Source organism: Periplaneta americana, chromosome 4 (genome assembly GCF_040183065.1).
Source record: "Periplaneta americana isolate PAMFEO1 chromosome 4, P.americana_PAMFEO1_priV1, whole genome shotgun sequence".
In the NCBI taxonomy this organism is placed as follows: Eukaryota; Metazoa; Arthropoda; class Insecta; order Blattodea; family Blattidae; genus Periplaneta; species Periplaneta americana.
Genome location: NC_091120.1, coordinates 45,588,546 through 45,615,615, shown reverse-complemented (window position 1 = coordinate 45,615,615; position 27,070 = coordinate 45,588,546). Strand labels below are relative to the sequence as shown.

At 37.6% G+C, this 27,070-nt stretch overlaps 1 long non-coding RNA gene across 1 annotated transcript in view; it reads right to left on the bottom strand.

Moving 5' to 3' along the window:
- Positions 1–262: 262 nt before the first annotated feature.
- LOC138698811 (uncharacterized) overlaps positions 263–27,070 on the bottom strand; it is a 358,988-nt gene continuing 332,180 nt past the window's right edge. The window contains exon 3 of the long non-coding RNA XR_011331940.1: positions 263–453. This is a non-coding gene — a long non-coding RNA (uncharacterized lncRNA). The remainder of the gene's footprint in view (positions 454–27,070) is intronic.

The following is a 27,070-nucleotide window of genomic DNA, read 5'->3' as shown; positions in this document are numbered from 1 at the left end:
GTAAGTGATCTGGTATTTACGTCGTGGTTAGAGTATAGATAAGAGAAACGAGACGAAAGGTAATTTGGTGTTGAAGTGTGCAGAATTCGAAAGAGTAATGACAAGGAGTGTCAAGTTCTACGTTCTTTAAGTCGGAGCCACGAAAGACTTGCGAAGGACAGTGATATGTGATCGTATCGTCGGATGTTGCACACGTATCTGACGCACATATTCTGAGCTCGCTCACCATCTCATGGGATTGGAAAACTTTTGACCTACCTGTAGGAGTCGTGCCTGCTGCGGGTCGGGATGCCCAGGGTGCACATCGCATTGGAAGCTGTCAGAAGTTGGGTTTCTTCTCCATCGTTGTCATCCTCTTCAGCGTCCTGGTCGGGACCACTTTCCGGGTCGGGGGGCGGAACTTCTCGTATCACAGGCACAGGACGCGGGCAGCTTGCCATTCCACACAGTATCCTGTGCAACATGAAAACCACCATCAACTGACAGAAATATGAGCCACAGTGTGGAGAGCAATAATTAACAGTGCGTGCCATGCATATTGTGGGTTTGACTCCCACCTAAGGCGTAGATATCCATCTGCTGTCAATGTCATATGCTCCATTGTCATGGGAGAGGCAGAAAGGCTTCCTAAACTATAGCCAGGGCGCAAATTTAACGCTGCGTATGCTGTATTGCTTTATAGAGCAAGCATATACAGCTAATGTAAAAAGTCACCGTATAGCTTACCTATTAAAATAACAAATATGTCTTTAAAAAGCGTTTTGTAATTTCAGTATGCTAATTTATAATAAATAGAATATATCGAGGGATATATACAGAAATATAATATAGTGAATAAAAAAGAAAAATAAATAATTCTAGTTTGAATTCCAAAGATTAGGGAAAACGCGGAAATTCTACTTCAAGCAAGTAAATAGATAGGGTTGGAAGTAAATCCCGAAAAGTCTAAGTATATGATTATGTCTCGTGATCAGAATATTGTACGAAATGGAATTTTAAAGTTGGAGAGTTATACTTCGAAGAGATAGAAAAATTCAAATATCTTGGAGCAACAGCAACAAATATAAATGACACTCGGCAGGAAATTAAACGCAGAATAAATATGGGAAATGCATGTTATTATTCGGTTGAGAAGCTATTGTCATCTAGTCTGCTGTCAAAAAATCTGAGAGTTAGAATTTATAAAACAGTTATATTACCCGTTGTTCTGTATGGCTGTGAAACTTGGACTCTCACTTTGAGAGAGGAACAGAGATTGAGGGTTTTTGAGAATAAGGTTCTTAGGAAAATATTTGGGGCTAAAAGGGATGAAGTTACAGGAGAATGGAGAAAGTTACACAACGCAGAGCTGCATTAATTGTATCCTTCACCTGACATAATTAGGAACATTAAATCCAGACGTTTGAGATGGGCAGGGCATGTAGCACGTATGGGCGAATCCAGAAATGCATATAGAGTGTTAGTTGGGAGGCCGGAGGGAAAAAGACCTTTGGGGAGGCCGAGACGCAGATGGGAAGATAACATTAAAATGTATTTGAGGGAGGTGGGATATGATGATAAGAGACTGGATTAATCTTGCTCAGGATAGGGACCAATGGCGGGCTTATGTGAGGGCGGCAATGAACTTCCGGGTTCCTTAAAAGCCAGTAAGTAAGTAAGTAAGTTTGAATTCCGTTAAGGGGTTAGGTACAGCTTACAGCAGTAAAATTTTGGAAATATTCAACATTTTTTCCTTCAATTACTGTAACTTGTACAATAATGAAAATTAGTATGTGTAAAACACTGTCCTTCTGCTATATGAAAAAAATATTTTTACAATTAAAATTCCCCCCCTCCCCCCAGTTCACTGTGCAGTGATGAAGCTTTTCCCACATAACTCAAAAACTATCGAACATTCTTTGATGAAATTGTTTGTATGTATTTATGCATGTCATATCTACAACATGGTCCACACCTGTGGAGTAACAGTCAGCGCGTCTGGCCGCGAAACCAGGTGGCCCGGGTTCGAATCCCGGTCGGGGCAAGTTACCTGGTTGAGGTTTTTTCCGGGGTTTTCTCTCAACTCAATACGAGCAAATGCTCGGTAACTTTCGGTGCTGGACCCCGGACCCATTTCACCGGCATTATCACCTTCATTTCATTCAGACGCTAAATAACCTAGATGTTGATACAGCGTCGTAAAATAACCCAATAAAATTTTAAAAAATATCTACAATATGATGCAAGATCACTTCTCTATCTTTGATAGATTGTCTTATAAAAAAATTAATTCTTTTTAAAAAATGGTCAAATATCAGTATTTTCTTCTAACACAAAATAAAAAAATATTATTTATTAAGGAATATAGTTGAAAGAGCATGATATTGTAGACATGAGTTTCAGCAATAAAATAAAAGAGAGAGAACATGAAGAAGTTAACAAGTTTATGAGGTATGAGGAAAACGCTTCATCACTGCACAGTAAATTGCCACCATTTTGAATTTTGAAAAAATATACAGTGAAACCTCTCATTTACGGACATGGAAGGGACGTAACAATCTGTCCGCATGTGAGAGGTGTCCTTTATTGGGAGGGAGACTCCCCAATCTAACAGTAAATTTATAATATGCATTATGTATCCCTTCACGCTTTAAATGAAATGTATTATTGTAGTTTAATTCTAAATATAGTATACAGTACTACAGCAAATTCTTTGCAACTTTGAACTACAGTAGATAAGACCGAAAAAGGAAATTTTATTCTAGGTCTACAGTTATGCAGTACTGTAATTTAGAATTTTCAACTTAACCTTTACGTTCAGGTGCCATTTCTCTCGAAACAGAAAAACTGATTGAAGTGAAGAGAATAATCCTACTAACCCTATCATGTGTCGAATACAATTTCACGATCGCGGAAACCTTGGACCCATCGGACAAGTTAAATTTTATGACTTTGTTTATCCACCCGCTTCCAGCTAACAAGGGGTAGCCGGCTGGACTAGTGGTAGCCTACGAGACCCTTATTGTCTTCTTTCATGTTAAGGAATTTCTGTACAGTTCTCAAAACTAAACTTTCCATTTTTGTAACACATTAGGTCTTGAAATCCAAGTTCTGTCCGCAGTCAGGAGCTAAAGAAAGCTTTAGGACTGTGAAACAGCTGTCCGTGTCCGTGTCTGAGAGTGTCCGTAAACGAAAGTTAAATTTATCATTATTTCTACATTATTTCAGTTGAGACATAAAAATCTGTCCGTATATGAGAAGTGTCCGTATCTTGGAGGTGTCCGTAAGGAGAGGTTTCACTGTAATCGTAAAAATATTTCACTCATCTAGCCATCCATCCAACTATTCATCCATTTAATTTTTTCGGTAATGGAAAATTGTCAGTTAGACTATTTTGCTTCTGGAGTCGAAACTGGGACCACGAACATAAGTTAGACACAAGGCTGCCGTATTAAAGTCAGAGGGAAATGTGGCGTATTCGGAAATGTTACCTATCTACTTTCAGAAGAGATAGAAGCCGTTTGTCTTGAAAACTTAATTCTATTACAACCACTAATTAAACGCTTAATATTTCAGATCCTTGAAGTTATTATATTACAGATTGGCGAGAGTTTAATTGAGATAGCAACCCCACCGCTCTCAAACACGCAAGTGCCCCTGACTCAACCACAAAACGCAATTTATTCCTCCAATTTCGATCTTATATTACGGCATAATTAAGCATAAAAACCGACATACTACACATAAATTACGCATGACATGACATGACATGACATGACATGACATGACATTCGATACCCACAAAAATATGCTGTTTTCACGGTAATAATAGAATGCTTCGAAGATCTGAACATGGAAGTGTTCCTTTTAATCGGTTATTTAACAAAGACTACGGGGCTATTTAGAATCCATGGAACTGGTGATAGAGAGATGGTACTTGGCAAAATGAAGTCGAGAATTTACAATGGCATTTGCCTTATATTTGCAAAAAGCGTGGGGAAAAGAAAAACCAATTAGGCAATTAGCCCAAGCTAGAATCGAACCCAATTCCAAGTGTAGTTCCAGATTGGCAGACAAATGTGCTATCGCCTGAAATACGCTGGTGGCAGAATGAAACTTAACTAAATTGAATGTTAAAAATTACATTTTTCATTTTCTGTTGTTCAGAAGAAGGTATGATGTGAAAGACTAACTGTGGATGTAAAATTACAAAATGGTTAAGAATATGTTAACAGATCAAGAAACATAGTCTATGGTCTTCAAGTTTTCCGAACTTAGTCTTTCAGTGACAAAAATTGCGTTTCTAAGATGAAGAACTTTTATGAGTTATGATGGGCAAGAATGATGAGTGAAGAAGTGACTTTTGATATGACTAAAAGATTTTTTTAGTTGGTTATTTAACGACGCTGTATCAACTACGAGGTTATTTAGCGCCGATGAGATTGGTGATATCGAGATGGTATTTGGCGAGATGAGGCCGAGGATTCGCCATAGATTGCCTGGCATTCATATTACGGTTGAGGAAAACTTCGGAAAAAACCCAGCCAGGTAATCAGCCCAAGCGGGGATCGAACCCGAGTCCGAGCGCAACTTCAGATCGGCAGGCACGCGCCTTAACCGACTGAGCCACGTCGGTGGCTTAACGAAAAGATAGCCAGTGTAATTTACCTGGAGTCCTCCCATTCAAGGCTATGATTCCTATGGTTCTATCGTGTGCTGTAAATCTCCTAAACTTGATGTCGTTTTCCTTTCAGAATGAGATCATATTAAGACATTCTATCGAACATAAAAACCCATCCTGCTCAGCCAGATTTGAACCCGCGAACATGAGATCCAATGGCAGCGATGGTAGTAACTCGGCAGCCTAGGACAACGCTACGTGAATATGTTGAAAATAATACTCTCTTTATCGCTAAGGAAATCTTGCCATATATAATGTAGGCCTACGTTTTCTAGAAGTCATCTCTTTTTCTTTATAAAAGTTTTGGTAACTCTTATGGAGACAGTGTGACAAAAAATAGAATGAGAATGGAGGAATGGAAAACTAACGAAGAGATGTAGAAGAGGGGTTAAATTTTCTAACTTTTCGAATACCAAGCCTGTATATTCTCATAAGGGAAATTACAATAGCCCTCATTCAAATGTTTTCCATCCCAAACCTTTCAGTACACAACCCACGTCTTCCTCATTAAACCCGCTTCCACCTTGTTATAAATTTAAAAGTTTCTCGGAATATTTAATTCCATTTTTTTCATCATTTTAAAGATAAAATTTTATTTTCATGTAAATTCAGTTATAAAATGAAACTTATTGTAACTTAATTCAGCTATAAATTATTTTTAGTCTTTACGTAAAACTTCCCCGAGTTTCACGTAGTGATCGTAGAAGGGCTCATACCATACTAGCTCGGAGAAATATTTTTCTTGCCAAGATTTTGGGGATGGACTCGGTAATGCATTTTACGAACATATATTTTTAATACTATCCCTCCGTGTCAACCACCACCGCCAGGAGCCTCACATTTACGTGAAAAACTGTGGGGTCAGAATCAGTAAAAACGTACAGACTCCGATCTCAATATACAGGGTGTTTAAAAAATACGGGGCATAATTTCAGGTATGTATTTCCTACATGTAGACAATCAAGATAGTTCATTACAACATGTGTCCGGAAATGCTTCATTTCCGAGTTATGGCCTTCACAACATTGAAATTCACCGGAACGTTTTTCTTTCCGCAGGTCGTAGTCATTACAGAAGATGTTCAAAATGTCCACCTCCTGCTTGAATACAGACCTCACATCGATGTCTCAGTGACCTGCGAACACGATCCCAAACTCCAGGAGTATTGCGTATGTCCTCAGAACATGCCACAATTCGATTCAGAAGGGATTCCAAATCAGGCACCGGAGACGAATAAACCAATGATTTTAAATGGCCCCACAAGTAGAAATCGAGAGGGTTCAGATCAGGTGAGCATGGAGGCCAAGCAATTGGGCCACCTCTACCTATCCATCGATCAGGAAACCTTCGATCCAAGTACCGGCGAGCCGTACGACTGAAGTGTGCAGGAGCGCCATCATGCAAGAAGTGAATGTGTTGACGATTGATCAGTGGAGTGTCTTCTAAAATATGAGGTATGGTGTTTTCCAGGAAGTTTGTGTACGCCTGCCCCGTAAGTCTGTTTACAAGTACATGTGTCCAACTAATCGATCACCAATGATACCGGCCCACATGTTGAGGAAGAACCGCACCTGGTGATGAGATGGAACAGTTGCACGTGGGTTTTCATACGCCCGCCCATACATGCTGATTGTGGAAATTTGTTCTGCTATCTCGTGTGAACTGTGCTTCATCTGTAAATAATACTAAGGAAGGAAAGTTCGGATTTACACGACACTGCTGCAAGAACCACTGAAAGAACCTAACTCGTGCTGAGTAATCTGCTGGTGACAAGGCCTGTACACGTTGCAAATGATAAGGATACAATTGATACTCTTTCAACGGTCTCCAGACAGTCGTATGAGGAACATTGACTTGCAACGCTACCCTTCGTGTGCTGATAGCAGGAGTCATGTTCACAGCCTCCAGGATCTCCTCCTGTACTTCTGGAGTTGTAGATCTTGGTCGTCCCCTTCCCAAACCAGGAGAGTTAAATTTTCCATACTCGCACAGATGGTAATGGAGACGTACAAATGTCTTCCGATCCGATCTGGACATTGTCGCTGTGGGTACCTCTCCTGGTACAAACGACGAGCCAGCGCAGCATTGCCGTCCGCCTTACCGTACATGAAGTGTATCTCTGCCAGCTCTTGATTTGAATACATGTCGCACAGTCTAACGCCTACACAACACTGAATGTAACCTTCGCCTCGGAATGAACTGTCAGAGTGCCCTCTTAATGTCTCCTTTGACGTCAACGATCTGCGGAAAGAAAAACGTTCCGGTGAATTTCAATGTTGTGAAGGCCATAACTCGGAAATAAAGCATTTCCGGACACATGTTGTAATGAACTATTTTGATTGTCTACATGTGGGAAATACATACCTGAAATTATGCCCCGTATTTTTGAAACACCCTGTATAAGTAGGTCGTTCAATAATTATCTTAACTATACTTTTCTATATTTCTGTAGTTGTGGTTGTTGTTGGTGATGTGTTCTGCGCAATTACAGAAAAATAAAAACAGCTGTTGGAATTCTACAAACTGAACCGGAAAGCCAGACTCTAAACACACTAGAACAATACGAAATATGCATACAAAAACAAACGCATAACGTATTCTCAACACTCAACTAAATTCAGAAAGCACATCCTTTAAGACACAACATTACCGATCATAAACATACCACCACCAAGCCAACTGCAAGAAGAAACCGGAAATAACTGCAAGACTTTCTATAAAATCTCGCGATGCCTGAAAAAAGCCGAAACTAATCATTAATTAAGGTAAAATTTTCAGTAATAACACAGAAAAGTTAAAAAGTCATTTATGTAACAAATTTAAAGGATATTTACTTTTATTTATATCCAGAGAAATTATCGCTAATTAGGTAATTTCGTAGTTCATAGTGATGAAATTTCCACTTATTTTCCGTGATTTATTTCTTTCTGTATTATAAATTGATTGTACACTATACTTACTTACTTACTTACTTACTGGCTTTTAAGGAACCCGGAGGTTCATTGCCGCCCTCACATAAGCCCGCCATTAGTCCCTATCCTGAGCAAGATTAATCCAGTCTCTATCATCACACCCCACCTTCCTCAAATCCATTTTAATATTATCTTCCCCTCTACGTCTCGATATCCTCAAAGATCTTTTTCCCTCCGGCCTCCCAACTAACACTCTATATGCATTTCTGCATTTGCTCATACGTGCTACATGCCCTGCCCATCTCAAACGTCTGGATTTAATGTTCCTAATTATGATCAAGTGAAGAATACAATGCGTGCAGTTCTGTGTTGTGTAACTTTCTTCATTCTCCTGTAACTTCATCCCTCTTAGCCTCAAATATTTTCCTAAGCACCTTATTCTCAAACACCCTTAATTTCTGTTCCTCTCAAAGTGAGAGTCCAAGTTTCACAACCATAAAGAACAAACGGTAATATAACTGTTTTATAAATTCTAACTTTCAGATTTTTTTACAGCAGACTGGATGATAAAAGCTTCCCAACGGAATAATAACAGGCATTTTCCATATTTATTCTGTGTTTAATTTCCTCCCGAGTATCATTTATATTCGTTACTGTTGCTCCAAGATATTTGAACTTCTCCACCTCTTCAAAAGATAAATGTCTAATTTTTATATTTCCATTTCGTACAATATTCTCGTCGCGAGACATAATCATATACTTTGTCTTTTCGGGATTTACTTCCAAACCTATCTCTTTACTTGCTTCCAGTAAAATCCCCGTGTTCCCCCTAATCGTTTGTGGATTTTCTCCTAACATATTCACGTCATCCGCATAGACTAGCAGCTGATGTAATCCGTTCAATTCCAAACCCTCTCTGTTATCCTGGACTTTCCTAATGGCATATTCTAGAGTCTAGACTCTAGAGCATACCTGCACAAACAGGGCTCGACGAGCGCGCCCGCTCCTTCGGAGCGGGAGAGCCGTGTTTACCGTTTACCGAAACGGAGAGAAAGTTACGTCAGAATGACTTGCTATAGGTAGAGGAGAGGGAAACGACCACTCAGTTATTTATTAGTGGAGTGCAGTGTGTAAGCCTATTCTCAGTAACTGTATCACGTTGCTAACCTAATGCTACAGTACAGTACGGAGGAATCTAAAAGGCGGAACGTAACATTTAACGATTTACAGCTCGAACTTATTGATCTTCAATGTGACCTAAGGGCTAAAGATCGTTTGAATACTACTACTAGTCTGGTTGATTTTTAAAGACTAAACATTAGCAATAATATCCACGACTACACAGACTGGCTGTGAAAATGATTGCTTGGCTTAACATTTATATTTGTGAGCAACTGTTTTCTATAATCAACTTTAATAAAGGCAGACATCGAACATCTGTAACTGATGTTTCATTACGATCAGTAGGCTACTGTTCCTTCAGCTGCGAACAGCATAAAACCCGGTTTTGATGTACTAATAAATAAAAATATAACAAAATGATATTGTACATATAAGTAGGCCTAGCTATAGAATTTCTATTATTTCTGTAAAATAAATATTTCTTTATTAATTAATATTAGTCAAAGATAGTTTTGCAAACCTGAACGGGAATTCATTTCTTAAACACTCTTAATAATACTTCCTTTTGTGTATATTTTGTACGAGAGCGCAGCTAATATCTGCATTCCGCTCATGAACTGTGAGCCGGCTCGGAGAGCGCAAATCTTGTGCAGGCCTGCTCTAGAGCAAAGTTAAAAAGTAAAGGTAATAGTGCAGCTCCTTGCTTTGGCCCACAGTGAATTGGAAACGCATCTGTCAGAAACTGACCTATACGAACTCTTCTGTACGTTTCACTGAGACACATTTTAATTAATCGAACTAGTTTCTTGGGAATACCAAATTGAATAGGAATATCATATAAAACATCTCTCTTAACCGAGTCATATGCCTTTTTGAAATCTATGAATAACTGACGCACTGTACCCTTATACTCCCATTTTTCCTCAATTACCTGTCGAATACAAAATATCTGGTCAATAGTTGATCTATTATGCCTAAAACCACACTGAAGATACCCAATAATTTCATCTACATATGGAGTTAATTTTCTCAAAAGAATATTGGACAAAATTTTGTACGACGTCAACATTCACTAAATTTCAGAAAGCACATCCTTTAAGACACAACATTACCGATCAGAAACATACCCTCACCAAGCCAACTGCAAAAAGAAACCGGAAACAAGTGCAAGACTCTGCTATAAATCTGACGATGGCTGAAACAAGCCGAAACTAATCATTATTTAAGATAAACGTTTCAGTAATAACACAGGAAAGTTAAAAAGTCATTTATGTCACAAATTTAACGGATATTTACTTTTATTTATATCCAGAGATATTATCGCTAATTAGGTAATTTCGTAGTTCATAGTGATGAAATTTCCACTTATTTTCCGTGATTTATTTCTTTCAGTATTATAAATTGATTGTACACCATATGGTTAACAAAATTGATTAACAACAGTAATAAGTTACCAATAAAAAAATAGGAAGATGGAATCATTTTCGTTCTGTTTTTATTTCTTTTCGTTTTTTAACACAGCTTTTCAAATCTGAGTTGAGTTACATGTTTAGGTTTCGTACATAAATTTAAATCCCCATAGGAATTGTTTATTAAGGAGAGAGCTAAGGAGTTCACGCAGCTGCCCTGATAAGGGAATTGTGTTCTGTCTTCATATAAGTCAGCAGTATAACGTTCCAGAAGCCGTACCTAATTTGAATGTCCGGACAGTAATCTCCATGGTTTCCTATATGCAAGACTAGTGCTTACTCAAGAACGAGCAAGGTTTTACGGTCTCTGGTGTAATTGAGAATTCACATCGAGAGACACAGAGCTGCAATGTAATTTGAACCGAGTGAAATAGAAAACATTTACACAAGATTGCAGTGGCTGGGCAAGAAAATTCCGACCATCATTTGCTTTCTAATTAATTAGTATACCGTATGCTATACAGGGATAAAAAAAAAGAGGTTGTTCGTCATTGTCACTGACGGAATACACGAGTTGGATTGCATAAGGTGTGATAAAATGAAACCCATTCCATTAATTTTCAGGTTGTAAATTGCGGTTTCAAAGAATACGTGCTATTCTAACCATAGCTTAAAATACGAAGTTCTCGTAATTCTCGCAAACTTTCCTTTATTCAAATAGGGTACTAACTGATACAAACACACTCCATTTTTATTGGTAATTAAAAAATTAATGGTTTTGATATAGTATCCTCGTTCAATTAATATCTATCTGGTGTCAAAGAGGCAAAGTAGCTTCAAATACTTGAGGTGTACTATAAGCAGTAACATGAGCTGCTTCAGGAAGTCAAAAGGAGAATAGCAATGGCAAAGGAAGCTTTTAATAGAAAAAGGAGCATCTTCTGCGGACCTCTAGACAAATAACTAAGGAAGAGACTTTATTGTTTTCTCTAATTCAAGATAATTTTGAATATAGCATTTCTTCCACACTATAGTACATGGAAGTAAAAGTTGGCAAACATTATTTTCAGTTGTTCATTCACATAAATATAATTTTCAAATATTTCAGTATTAGGCCCACGTATAATTTGCACCACACATTTGTGTACACCAAATTGTGTTGTAATTTACTTCTATATTTATGACTGCCAAAATGTAGAGACAGAACAAGCTATGTGGATTACATAAACATCAAAGCCTTTGTAAATAAAAATTTATATTTCGGAACAACCAGAAGATAAACCTGTGACTCATAAAATACGAATCTGAGAACCTAGAAGGATCTGCAAATGATTTATATCTTGACAACCTCCATATCGGCAGGCAGAGATTTTACAGCTAGTCGGTGCGTTGCCAAGTGTCCACCCCTGCTATCTGTACTTATTTATAACCATGAAATAACCCGTGTCTGCTGACATGAAGAATTGCTGCATCAGTCATTGTAACGTTTTCATCAAGTACACCTATTCCAAAGTCTCTCCGTCTCTGTCTACCGCGAGATGTTGCAGCAATAAATCCGGCTGGAACACAGCACGTCAAGATATTATGCAACACAGTTCTCCAACGGCAAAGAATAACTATTTTACAGTTTAACAGTCGCCTGGCTTCGGATTTGAGAAGTATTTTGTTCCAGTTTTTGCTTAATTACGATCACTGTATCATCCGAATTTAAATATGTCTAAACGAAGATCCCAGTGTCATTACTACAGATAAATCAGTAGGTCACTGAAAGCGACACATCTCACGGTAACGACTAACGTAGCATAGGCGGTAGCGTGGGCTCTTGGGTTGATTGCCAAATTGGGATTTTCTGCAGTTTTCCCTAACTGAAAGGCAAATGTCAGGTAATCCTTAAGTGAATCATTAGACTCTTCTCTCAAAATATAATCTTGCTATCACCAATTCCATCGACACCAGATAACCTTGCAGTTGATAAGGTGTTGCCAAATAATCCCAGAAAAAAAGAGAATGTAAGTTATATTCAAAGGGAGAAAGTTAAGAAAGCATAGCGTCCTCAGCCACAGAGTTCGGCCAAGCCTCCGGATTCCAACAGACTTGTTCCATCGTCAGGAAAGGCAGCGGAAGAGGATCCTATTTTCAGGACAGGATAATATCTATTGGGGATGCAGGATGCAGACGGACATGTTCCATCGTCAGGAAAGGCAGGGCGAGAGGATGTCATTTTGAGGTTGGAATAATAGCTATTGGTACTGGATGCAGCAGACCTGTTCCACAGTCAGGGAAGAAAGGCAAAAAGGAACCTACTGCATCTTCAGGACGTGATAATAGCTATTGGTACTGGATGCAGCAGACATGTTCTATTGTCAGGAAAGGCAGGGGGAGAGGGTACTATTTTGAGGACGGGATAATAGCTATTGGTACTGGATACAGCAGACTTGTTCCATAGTCAGGGAAAGACGGGGCAGAGGAATCTACTGCATCTTCAGGACGAGATAATAGCTATTGGTACTGGATGCAGCAGACATGTTCTATTGTCAGGAAAGGCAGGGGGAGAGGGTACTATTTTGAAGACGGGATAATAGCTATTGGTACTGGATGCAGCAGACCTGTTCTATTATCAGGGAAAGAAGGGGAAGAGGAATCTACTGCATCTTCAGGACGGGATAATAGCTATTGGTACTGGATGCAGCAGGCGTGTTCTATCGTCAGAAAAGGCAGGGGGAGAGGATGCTATTTTGAGGACGGCATAATAGCTATACTGGATGCAGCAGACCTGTTCCATGGTCAGGGAAAGAAGGGAAAGAGGAATCTACTGCATCTTCAGGAAGGGATAATAGCTATTGGTACTGGATGCAGCAGACATGTTCTATCGTCAGGAAAGGTAGGGGGAGAGGATGCTATTTTGAGGACGGCATAATAGCTATTGGTACTGGATGCAGCAGACCTGTTCCATGGTCAGGGAAAGAAGGGAAAGAGGAATCTACTGCATCTTCAGGAAGGGATAATAGATATTTGTACTGGATGCAGCAGACCTGTTCTATGGTCAGGAAAAGAAGGAAAAGAGGAATCTACTGCATCTTCAGGACAGGATAATAGCTATTGGTACTGGATGCAGCAAACATGTTCTATCATCAGGAAAGGCAGGGGGAGAGGGTGCTATTTTGAGGACGGGATAATAGATATTGTACTGGATGCAGCAGACCTGTTCCATAGTCAGGGAAAGAAGGGGAAGAGGAATCTACTGCATCTTCAGGACGGGATAATAGCTATTGGTACTGGATGTAGTAGACATGTTCTATTGTCAGGAAAGGCAGGGGGAGAAGGTGCTATTTTGAGGACGGGATAATAGCTATTGGTACTGGATGCACCAGACCTGTTCCATAGTCAGGGAAGAAAGGGAAAGCGGAATCTACTACATCTTCAGGACGGGATAATAGCTAGAAGGGGAAGAGGAATCTACTGTACCTTCAGGAAGGGATAATAGCTATTAGTACTGGATGCAGCAGACCTGTTCCATAGTCAGGGACAGAAGGGGAAGAGGAATCTACTGTATCTTCATGAAGGGATAATAGCTACCTGTACTGGATGCAGCAGACATGTTCTATCGTCAGGAAAGGCAGGGGGAGAGGGTGCTATTTTGAGGACGGGATAAAAGCTATTGGTACTGGATGAAGCAGACCTGTTCCATAGTCAGGGAAAGAAGGGGAAGAGGAATCTACTGTATCTTCAGGAAGTGATAATAGCTATTGGTACTGCATGCAGCAGACATGTTCTATCATCATGAAAGACAGGGGGAGAGGGTGCTATTTTGAGGACGGGATAATAGCTACTGGTACTGGATGCTGCAGACCTGTTCTATGGACAGAAAAAGAAGGAGAAGAGGAATCTACTGTATCTTTAGGACAGGATAATAGCTATTGGTACTGAATGCAGCAGACATGTTCTAACGTCAGAAAAGGCAGGGGGAGAGGGTGCTATTTTGAGGACGGAATAATAGCTATTGGTACAGGATGCAGCAGACGTGTTCTATCGTCAGGAAAGGCAGGGGAAGAGGATGTTATTTTGAGGACGGGATAATAGCTATTGGTACTGGATGCAGCAGACATGTTCTATCATCAGGAAAGGCAGGGGGAGAGGGTGTTATTTTGAGGACGGGATAATAGCTACTGGTACAGGATGCAGCAGACATGTTCTATCATCAGGAAAGGCAGGGGAAGAAAATGTTATTTTGAGGACGGGATAATAGCTATTGGTACAGGATGCAGCAGACGTGTTCTATCGTCAGGAAAGGCATGGGAAGAGGATGTTATTTTGAGGACGGGATAATAGCTATTTGTACTGGATGCAGCAGACCTGTTCTATGGTCAGGAAAAGAAGGAAAAGAGGAATCTACTGCATCTTCAGGACAGGATAATAGATATTGGTACTGGATGCAGCAAACATGTTCTATCATCAGGAAAGGCAGGGGGAGAGGGTGCTATTTTGAGGACGGGATAATAGATATTGTACTGGATGCAGCAGACCTGTTCCATAGTCAGGGAAGGAAGGGAAATCGGTATCTATTGCATCTTCAGGACGGGATAATAGTTATTGGTACTCGTTTCAACACATATGTTCCATCTTAGCTCCGAAACACTGAATATTAGTGCATCTGTGATACGATGCAAAATAAAATAAATGCGTTGAAAATCGTGAGCTTCTAAAATTATGTAAATGGACGTTCCTGTTATTGCTGTAGTTTTCATGAACTCAATCTCTGTACCAGTGTTTGTGTTCATATTCCCAGGGTTGATTTATTATGTAGATCTTGTTCAAATCTACATAGTTGGCAGTGAAGATAAATCTGTTGCGTTAATTTGGAATTAGTTGCGTCACTCCTAATGCAAACGCACCGACCGCTTGTATAGATTGTGGTTCATTTTCCAATTGCCTCCGCCCACGCTGAAAACGCTTGGTTGCCTCAACTCCACTTCCATCATCCATTAGCAGCTAATATTTGCACACATTGAGCTGTGGTCGGATGGAGCTTTTGATGGTGCCAATATTTCACTTGCGTAACTTCGCTATTGGAAAATTTTCTTGTTAGTAAGTTCCGTCTATGCTAAGTTAGTATTTAAAACATGCTATAGAAAATAAACGTTAAATATTATAGAGAAAAATAAATATTTTCAAAGGAGGACAGGTAGGTCCATAATGTATTTCTTCCTTAGCTCACTCACATATGTCTTTGTGCTTCAGGAAAAGCAATGGAAAATCACATGCTAGACTGCTGTAGCATCTATAGCAGCGGTCATCAGCTCATTGCACTCTCGAACTAGCGTCTTTTACTCGTGGATAAGACATTGCACTGGCGTACCTCCGTGGCTGCTGGCAGGTATGCTTTCTACCTCTCCCTTCTGCACAACGGAGCATATTACGATGCACTCGTTACACTTATACCCACTTCAGCGAATGCTAGCGACCACTGTTCTAGAGTCTAGACAATTGGCTACCTTTATGAGCCAACTGCTTTGCTAGCGTTAGGAGGGTGGAAGTATGTGTTATGGGTGGAAAGCTGGATAAGTCCGCGTGCACTGAAATCACTGATGTAAGACCATTATGACGCTATGCCCATATGTTGTAGTGGATTATAAATGGTCGGATGAAATCTTCCGCAGATCTTTATCGCGGACAAAACTATTTTGCGTTTATAAATCTGCGATACGAGATCTCAAGGTTTACTTTCCTTCCAAGGGAAGCCATACAACAGATTTTAACGCCCCTAAAAATTAATTGCAGTCTGCCAGGTTCAAACCTGCAAATCTGGCATTCAGTGACTAGCAATCGCGACACCAATGGGAGAAACGAAGAGCTCAGTATACAATTTTTTATTTTCCTACACACCTTTAGCAGAACGGCTATACTGGCTTTCCACGCTGGTAACCTGGATTAGAATCCCGGTGGATCCATGTGGAATTTGTAATGGACAAAGACATTGTTAGTTAGTAGCTTTTCTAGGGGTACTCCCGTATTATGTAGAAAATTATTTGGAATACGGGTCCGAAGTTGAATTTTCATTTATCTGAAAACTAATTTTTATGACTTATCTCCCTTTAAGCAAACACCATGGAATTGATGTCTCCTGGACATAACGCTCTGATACATACCGATCACCTGGTTACATTTTCTCTTCATATTATGCAAAACACTGAGAATGTATTACAGCCTACTCTGAGTACATCGTCGTTTCAGGTTTTTCATGACAAACGATAAATTAATTTTTAGTAAAAATTGTTACAACTTATGTGCATATTTTCCGGTTGAATTAACAAAACTGTTGTTAGATATTAATTGTGAACAAAATTCATCCAATGATTAAGAGAATCTATGCACATAGACAAACGGAATGCTCAACACTACTGTTTCAGTATCAGAGATGCTGAAAAGTGTGTTTCTGCAAAAAATTGAAATCGATTTGCAGCAATACGATACTTACTCTAATGGAAAAGTGAAGATTAAAGACTAGATATATTTCATTAAAACGAAAACTTACGGTAACCATATCACAGCTTTAATATTCCAAGGCTCGTCTTCTGTCATGTAGTTAGAATCATCATTAGACTTCGTTGAATTGCCACACGCAGCATGCAATCACGTTCCCGATCTACGGTAGTATAGAGGAGTTGAGCGACCGCCCGGTCTCGTAGTATAAGCAGTTCATGTGTTGTGACCGGTCCAAATAGATAGATGAGCTACAGCTAATGTATAACTATGTAAGCACTTGTTCTTGCATTACTGTGGTTTGAATAGTCAAAGCTTAACATTTGTTCCGTGCAGACAAGAATTCAATGAAACATACTACAATGAGAGTGTTGCTGTTCCAAATAATTGCCCCTGGAATACTCTTACCCCCGCAGACAGTCTTGACCCGTTGGAGAACGTGGTTGGATGCTGTTAGTTATTATGCAGAACATTACGGCAAAATAATGGAGGTAATTGATGAATTGGATAGCACAGACAGTTCCGATGTTGCAGCTGTAAAATCATTGCCTTCTGAACAGCTATTGGAAGATATTCTGTTCACTGATTCAAATTTTTAAATCGTGTCCAAAAGCATCATCCTGTTAGAATCGTCTAAACTACAACTCTCAGAAGCCCTTAATATATTGGATAAAGTATCACAAACCGTTACCCAAAATAACAATTCACTAATTTCAGAAAAAGTGAAATGTAAGTTGAGAAACATTATTGCTAAAAATTCTGCCTATTCACAACTTCGTATTATAAATGATGTACCATCAGGTCACGACAAGATATCTGAAGTTGGTGTACTAAAAAGTAGTGACTTTTCGTTCTTCAAATATGTACATATTATATCGTGTAATGTTGAACGTACATTTTCCCAAAATAAAAACTGTTTAAGTGACCATCGGAGGAGGTTACTTTGCAGTCGCTCAAAATGAACGTAACTCTTCACTTCAAGGCACATATTCAAGGATGATGTATCTTACATTAAATTTTAAGAGTTAATATATCTCACTATAAAATAATTGTGTATTTACATGTTTAGACATTTCCTACTTCAATGATAATTCATTACATTTCTTGAATGCAGGATACAGGTTTTATTGTAACCGCAGTATACTGCTCAGTGCTTACATTAGAGGCATACTCCATCCTTTGGACGCCTCCTTCTCATACAGTCTAGATCTCGTGCGCAGTAAACCTTGCGATTCTCGTGGCAATTCCACGAAGTCTAATCATCATTGTCGAAAACATAATTATCATTACATATTTGTAGTGACATGAAAAATCAACCTAAAATACCAGATAAATCAGTACCTATACCACAAGCCACAAATTCACTGTTCCAACTCGGTGTTACTTATTTAAAGACGTTAAATAAACCACAATAAGTGTTGTAATCTGAGAAACAAGACGAAGATCGCATTAGAGCAAGTAATAAGACTTGATGCTACACATTATCTGACAGATAAGATGTTTTTGGATAAACTTGTCTAGCCAAATTCAAGAAAATTTCAAGAATTCGAGAGTATGTCAATAGCTAACAGTATGAAAGCTTTAAAATGTAAGAAGAGAACTTACACTGAGTATAAAAGCAACCTATAAAAAGTTAAAAATTTAATAAAACCCAGTCTCTAAACTCCTCTGCAGACACATAAATCACACACTCACTAGCTGACTTTGAAAGCTGATGTAATAACTTTAGTTCTATTACCGTTTAATGCCTTCATAAACCACGAACGATATAACATCACCACAACAGTAACACAGAACACAGATCGTCATTTAAAAATAATAACACCCACTTTTGAAAACACAAATGGAAGCACTGAGCTCTGTTCATGGACTACAGGATACTTGCTGTACATGCGTCGACAACCCACGCAGGCCAGTAATGAAATTTGGGCTCGCCAAAGTCACTACAGGTATTTTAAAATGGGTCCATACATTCTACAGCATTCGCCTAATAGAATAAAGCATCATGAAACATTTGCTTCCATTTTTGTTACGCTTCATAAAGGTCAGGAAGGATTGCCAGCGATAACAAGGTTAGCCATTCATTTCGATATTTTATGGGAACTTAATTGCATCTAACAGCGCACGGGGAACGACGGAGAGGGCACGAGATTGTCATATGAGAGTCCCACTTCAGTCGACACTATATTTGAGGTGTGTATACTTACTTGTTAGAGCACTGACAGTAAAGCAGTAATTCCTACAGCTCATAGAATAATTATTTTATGATGTCTTTAAAAATTGCAAATAAATTTCCGACACATGTTTTTAATCTGGAAAGGAAGTCTTTTAACAAACTTGTCTCTGATTGGTTAATCAACAAATCCTTTTATGATAGGTATTTATATTCCAATGTATTTTACTTTTTTTTTCTATTTATGGTATTATTTTCATGTTGCTTAGTGTAGATTTTTATTATGTTATTATTATTTTTTTGTAATATGTTACTATTCTGTTCTTTAACTTTTTGTTAAATTTTAACTGCTTGTATACTTTGTGACCTGGTAGAGTGTAAGAGAAGGCCCTATGGCCTTAACTCTGGCAGTATAAATAAAGAAATAAATAAAGAATATTAATGAGTTTTTTAATGTTAAGGGGAGGCAGAGGTGAATATTTTAAAATCCACAAAATTTATCCGATTTGTTTGAAATTGATAATGGGTACTAAGTATGTTTGTTATTAGTAATGGACATACCAAGTTTCAACTTTCTAAGTACAATAGTTCTGTAAATATTAATAATTTTATAAAACTTTATATCGTTTGATATAAAATGCTCCATGCACCATATTATAAGAAATTTTCAATATTTCTTTTTATTTATATGTTCAGAAAAGGTATATAAATAATGATAAGTGTTAGTTTATTATGGGAATAATATAGTAATACAGTTATCTTGGTTTTAATTTCATACTTTTAAGAGCACAAAATCAAAAACTAACACCGGAATATCAAAATAAAGATAATAAAAATGGAAAAAACCAAATTTTCATTTTTTCTTCAGTTTTGTTCGAAAATTTCACCTATGCCTCCTCTTAATGTTCTTGAGTATTTTTGATACAATTTTATAGTTTTGTTTATATCTTTGTTGTTTATTTTTATGTATAACTTGACTTTGTCAATTGCACAAATTTGTGTTCACTGACTGTACCATATTCAATATACTCAATAGAAATATTGTAATTCATTCTGGTTTTATATTAACTATCATTGAAATGAAATTAACAGCTCCTAGAATTCAAGATACGCCAGCTAAATACAATGAAAAGATTGCTAAATCATCTGATGCTCCAAGATGTAGGCTACACTGACGTTCAAAGATATATGACTTAGAACTTTCTGATCGTGTAAACCAGTGGTCGTCAGCACTCGCTGAAATGTGCAATGGGTACGCGGTGCCGTCCCATGTGCACCGTCGTGCAACAGGGAGAGACAGAGAGCTTACCCGCTAGCAGCTACGAGAGCACTACTGTTCTCCAACCAGGAGATCAGCCGTAAAAGGAATGTGCTTACTATTGCGTCATCTATTGGAACGAAGTAGATAGATAATATTACCGTTATAACGTCAGTTTAAGTCATGCGCTCTCCTGCATATGTTATTTCCTGTATGGAGGGATAAAAAACCAGAAGATTAACAGTGATCTAATTTTGTAACTAGGGTAGTATAAATATGTTTGTATCAGTGTTGTCGTTTGCGCTGTGAGAGCTAGCCAATAGAGATACGAGTACCCACGTGTGTGACCTTATGACATCAACATTCATTCACAGCATTGCCCCGCTTCGTCTCATTCCCCAGAGATTTTCTCGTGGTTGGAGTACAGTATAGTGCACTGCGTTTTCTGCGGATAAGAGAGGCTAGCCCCAGCGTGCTCTCTGCTGACGACCCCTGGTGTAAACGAACTCTTTAACCACGGGATAAGTCAGACCAAAGATATATCAAATGAACAAACTTTGAAATACTTCCACTAGTTCTCAATAGGTGATACTATTATTGGGACGGGTAAAAATGTGTTGAAGAAAATGATGTTGTAGAATAAGTATAAATTATTCTCATAATAATTGGCAATATCAGCTGTTTCCCACTAAAACTACTGCTTTTTTGCAATCAGCAGAGTGGGATGATTTTTTTTTTTCCAAATGCATAATTGATAGAGAAGTAGTGTCAAAACCTCTAGGTTTTTTGCCTACGCATATAAACTGAACAACATGAGAGGAAAACAAGTGGGAGAAAACCATTAAATCAAGATTCAGTGGTGATACCATCAGAATGAGAATAAAGAAAAACTAGTCAAAAACTAAAAGCCTAAGGAATAATGATAGATTTTGGTGTCCTGAATTTTGTGAATTGCCGAGGATCATAATTGCCTAATGATGAGATGAATGGGTTATTGCTGGAGTGAAGTTTCTGGTAGAACTGTCTGGTAGCTTGGAGCAGATGAGAGTGGAGATAGTCGACCTGTAGATCTTCATGGATTTGTGTAGTAGTGGTGAACCAATCGCAGGCAAGGATGATCCGGAGAGCTCTGTTTTGTGCTGTTTGGAGTGGCTTGAGGGTAGTCCGAGGTGCATAGAACCAGGCGGGAGAAGCATAAGTCAGAATAGGAAGAATTAATTGCCGATAAAGATTTGTTTTCTGTTTTCGACTGAGCACTGGAGATCTTAGAAACGAATAGATTTGAAAGATCCGAGCAGTAGCTTTAGCAGTAGTGGATTTGATATGTTGTGTCCAAAGTAAACGGTTGTCAAGAGTAACTCCTAAATATTTAACTTGATCAACATATTGTAGAGACTGACCATATAATGTAAGTTTGCTATCAGGTTTTTTGGTGCACTTTGTGAAAATTATGGATTCGCACTTGTCAGGGTTGATTTGTATTCTCCAATACAGGAACCATCGTTCAATGAAACTCACATGTATTTGAATGGCGGCAATAGCTTCGTTTGGATGAGATTTAGTGCAGTAAAAGGATGAAATTCTGAATTCTATAATTTGGGTATATTTATATACTGTTGGCGACATCTATTCATAGAAGTAGTAACTAAAGAAGCCACACGTGCACGAACAAATTATCGATCACTATCGATTAGTATTGGTCAGGTATCTTTGAACGACAGTATACATTCAAAATGATGTTGTAGAATAAGTATACATTATTCTCATAATAATTGACAATATCAGCTGTTTCCCAGTAAAACTACTGCTTTCTTGCAATCAGCAGAGTGGGATGAAATTCTGAATTCTATAATTTGGGTATATTTATACAGGGTGTTTCAAAAATACGGGGCATTATTTCAGGTATTTCCCACATGTAGACAATCAAAATAGTTCATTACAACATGTGCCCGGAAATGCTTTATTTCCGAGTTATGGCCTTCACAACATTGAAATTCACCGGAACCATACCTCATGTTTTAGAAGACACTCCACTGATCAATCGTCAAAACATTCACTTCTTGCATGATGGCGCTCCTGCACACTTCAGTCGTACGGCTCGCCGGTACTTGGATCGAAGGTTTCCTGATCGATGGATAGGTAGTGGTGGCCCAATTGCTTGGCCTCCACGCTCACCTGATCTGAACCCTCTCGATTTCTACTTGTGGGGCCATTTAAAATCATTGGTTTATTCGTCTCCTGTGCCTGATTTGGAATCCCTTCGGAATCGAATTGTGGCATGTTCTGAGGACATACGCAATACTCCTGGAGTTTGGGATCGTGTTCGCAGGTCAATGAGACATCGATGTGAGATCTGTATTCAAGCAGGAGGTGGACATTTTGAACATCTTCTGTAATGACAACGACCTGCGGAAAGAAAAACGTTCCGGTGAATTTCAATGTTGTGAAGGACATAACTCGGAAATGAAGCATTTCCGGACACATGTTGTAATGAACTATTTTGATTGTCTACATGTGGGAAATATATACCTGAAATTATGCCCCGTATTTTTTAAACACCCTGTATACTGTTGGCGACATCTATTCATAGATGTAGTAACTAAAGAAGCCACACGTGCACAAACAAATTATCGATCACTATCGATTAGTATTGGTCAGGTATCTTTGAACGACATTATACAATCAAAATGATATTGTAGAATGAGTATAAATTATTCTCATAATAATTGACAATATCAGCTGTTTCCCAGTAAAACTACTGCTTTCTTGCAATCAGCAGAGTGGGATGAAATTCTGAATTCTATAATTTGGGTATATTTATATACTGTTGGCGACATCTATTCATAGAGGTAGTAACTAAAGAAACCACACGTGCACGAACAAATTATCGATCACTATCGATTAGTATTGGTCAGGTATCTTTGAACGACAGTGTACAATCAAAATAGAGTGACACAGAATCTAAAAATATTACTCTTCCAGACCCAGACTCGAACTCGGACCGCCTCCGTGTCCACTTAGCCATTACTTCACGTTTGTCTGCAAAACAAAGGTGTTTATAAAACATTACGTTATATCTATTCTAAAGAAACCGACCGCAACTCCTTTTCTTGCGGGAGAAAAATGACAGTGTAGCCAGCTCCAATGTTTTAACATCTACTTTGTAGTCTTAAAAAAAACACGCACGCACACACACACACACACACACACACACGTTCCACCTATCTAATACTGTCAGCCAAAAAGAATATTGCAGAATTCTGCATTATCAACTGGATTTTTGTAATCCTCTTAGGCAGAAAATCGATTCCCAATAGATAATGTCGTACGCATGTCACAGAGACGTTCCCCCTTTTTCGAAACGTGACTCGTTTTTATATTTCTCATTTGTGGCTAGGATCAGTGTATTAAATATATTCGAGGACGAGGTATTGGTTTCTTCAGGACTTCCATGAGTGTGTAATATATCCACCATCAACCCTGTTCTTTTATTCTTGTTGAAGACATAAAAGCTCCTTTCCTTTATAGTTTACAGTGATGTCCAAAGTTTCTGCAACAATCTACGTAAGTAAAGAGACCTACATGCGGACTTATAAAGAATTCTTTAAGGAGATTAGTACTTTCTTAATATAAATTTAAATATCCTCCTGAGTCCTGAGAGTATATTATAGTATATTATATTATATTTCATACATGATTATGATCTAAGATGTATGTGCAGAGACCCGAAGTAAAGTATAATATAGGCTACCTGCATTTGTGCCCCAGCCGTAATCTGCAGAATTTGTTCAAAATTTTTCCTCATGTATTTATTTATTTTATTATTTAAATATATAGAATATAATTATAACAATAGAAATAGAACAAAAATAATACAATCAATATAAAAAGAGAATACAATAATATTAACAAAATTTGAGGACCGAATGAGCAGCGCTCGTGTTCGGCCGCAGTTAATATACGGTAATTAATATAAGAGGAATATAGAAAATAAAATAAAATAGGAACTAAAATTAAAATTACAGCTACAATGAAATAATTAATATAATATATTAATATAAGACTTATATAGAAAATAAAATAAAATAAAATAGGAACTAAAATTAAAATTACAGTTACAGTGAAAGTATATGATATAATACATTAATATAAGAGAAATATAGAATAGTATATTATGAAACGAGCCTATAATGGTAGTAATTAAGAAGACGCAAGTATGATTGTTTATGAAACGAGCGCAAGCTAATTATTATAGTAACAGAACATAACCTTCTGCGACAGTATTGGATTTCCAGCCTCCGTGACTTTTCGCTAATTATCTTTCGATTGCATATCCAAGAATAATCGATATAACGGTACAAAGCTGACTTGTCATTGGCTGAATAACTGAACTTTAATGAGTAGGTGTACTTTAATGACATGCATTAAAGGACTGCTACCAGGTGTATAATTACTACATTTCGGCATGGTCGAGCATAAAATAAAATAAAATAGGAACTAAAAATTAAAATTACGGCTGCAATGAAATCATATAATATAATATATTAATATAAGAGGAATATAGAAAATAAAATAAAATAGGAACTAATATTAAAATTACAGCTACAGTGAAATTATACAATTTATTAATATATGAGGAATATAGAAAATAAAATAAAATAGAAACTAAAATTAAAATTGCAGCTACAATGAAATTATATAATATAATATTAACAGAGAGAAGAAGAATATTGTACGTATAACTTTTTTTTGAAGTGTAGAATTATATTGAACTTTAAAAATGAAACAATAAATGTCTCAGGACTCAGGAGGATAGCACAGCTTCCAACTAGCTAGTAACTTGATAATGTTTTTAATGTATCTGAGAAAATTCAACACTTGCAATATTAAGAGCGACAGAAATCATGTGCAATATCTCCTGCAAAATGTAGGGTCGCGTCGTAGATTTACACTATGGTCGGCCGGTTGCCGGAGTTGGTATAGCGCTGGGCTTCTATTCCCGAGGTTGTGGGTTCGATCCCGGGCCAGGTCGATGGCGGCGCTTAAATGCGGCAGGCTCATGTCAGTAGATTTACTGGCATGTAAAAGAACTCCTGCGGGACAAAATTTCGGCACATCGGCGACGCTGATATAACCTCGGCCGTTGCGAGCGTCGTTAAATAAAACATAACATTTAATTTACAATATGTAAATAAATAAGAATTTTCTAGTAAAATGATAGACTCTTCTCTGGAAAGGAAAATATATTTTGAGGTTACTTACTGTAAATTTATGGCACATGAAAGAATCTTCCCTGAATGAATGGTTCTAGGAAATATCTGTTGGTCATTCGTTCGTTCATTTATTTATTTATTTATCTATCTATTTATCTAACTAGTTATCTATCTATTTATTTATCTACTTATCCATTTATCTATCTATTTATGTATTTATTCATTTATGTATTTATTTATTATTTATTTATTTATTTCTATATTTATTTAGCTGATAATTGTAACATAAAATATAAATAAACAGAAAAACTTTAGCTCGCCCCTGAAAGAGTAGAACTCGTGCTCAGGGGCGGATTCCTGAATTGAAATTAAGAAGTATATTAATACTATTTGTCTTATTTCTACTACAAAATAAGAATATGTAAATTTAAATTTACAATTTTTCCATTTTTATACAATCCATACATAACTTTTTAAATTTAATACTAGAACTATTAGAATTGACAAGATTAGGATATTTAAATATAAATTTGTTATATATTCTTGGGCCTAAATTACTACTATGATTAAATACTGTAGCAGTGTTGCATTTTGGTTCAAACAATCTTGAAGAATTCATACCTTTTGTTTCATAACTATGCGAATGCAATTCAAAACTATTTCGATTTTTATGTATGAATTTTATTAATACAATGTAATAAATTTGTCTTATTTTAAGAACATTAAAGTCTAAAAACAATTTTTGAGATGGAAAATCAATAGGTTTAAAGTTCTAATTTCAGTGTGGTTGGCATAACAATACCGGGAATTATTTTGGCTTGCTTCTCAACTTTTACTACACGAATGAAGTACGCTGGGACTCCTTTGATATGGAATCAGTACGGCAGCCTCTATCTACCCACAACACATATTACTTTCAAATCAAACATCCGTATCCCGGAGGCATCAGAACCGACGATCGTGGATACCAAGCAACGTAACACCTCGCTTCCTAAACCTTGCGTACACAGCGTTTGGTTGATTCCCTATTTAAATTCCATTTTCCAATATATGATGGATGGAAGAGCAGTGGGATGGAAATTGTAGGGAAAATGGAAGTAGCTACAGAAAACCACTGCATCGACGTTATCTACTGCGAAGTGTGACCAAACGAAACCAGCTATCCCCAAAATTATTTACTTGCCTCTTGGAACAAACACTTCGTCAATAGATTGACATAATTACAGGATAGATAATGATGAAAGGAAAATAAGAAATTTAAGATTAGCAGATGACTTAATACCACTTTTTGAAAAATAAGCAAAAGAACTTGAAAACATACTGAAACAACTGCAGAGACAATACAAGAATGTTGGATTCCTAATAAATTAAATGAAAACAAAATTAATGACTAATAGCGAAGAAATTCAAATCACAGTAGAGCCGGAAAGCATTAACTACGTTCAGGAATACGTTTACTTAGGCCAAAGAGTGTCATTCTATAATATTAGCAACGAAGAAGTAAAAAGACGAATATCACTATATCGGAAAAAAGTTTGGAACATTTTTTTTTTTCGCCTCGCTGTTATTTATACTCGCTTTAACATCTTCGGTCATATCGCAAGTTAAGGCTGATTCACAATAAAGCGGGAACGGAAACGACAGCGAGAACGGGAACGGAAATAATGTTAAAATAAATGTATTTAAATGTAAGCATTCACGATTAACTATTGTGAATGCTCGCATTTAAATGCATTTATTGTAACAATATTTCCGTTCTCGTTTTCGTTGTCGTTTCCGTTCTCGATTTATTCTGAACCCGCTTTTACTCTTTTGGGTTAAATCCCAAGACCTGTGTATTATT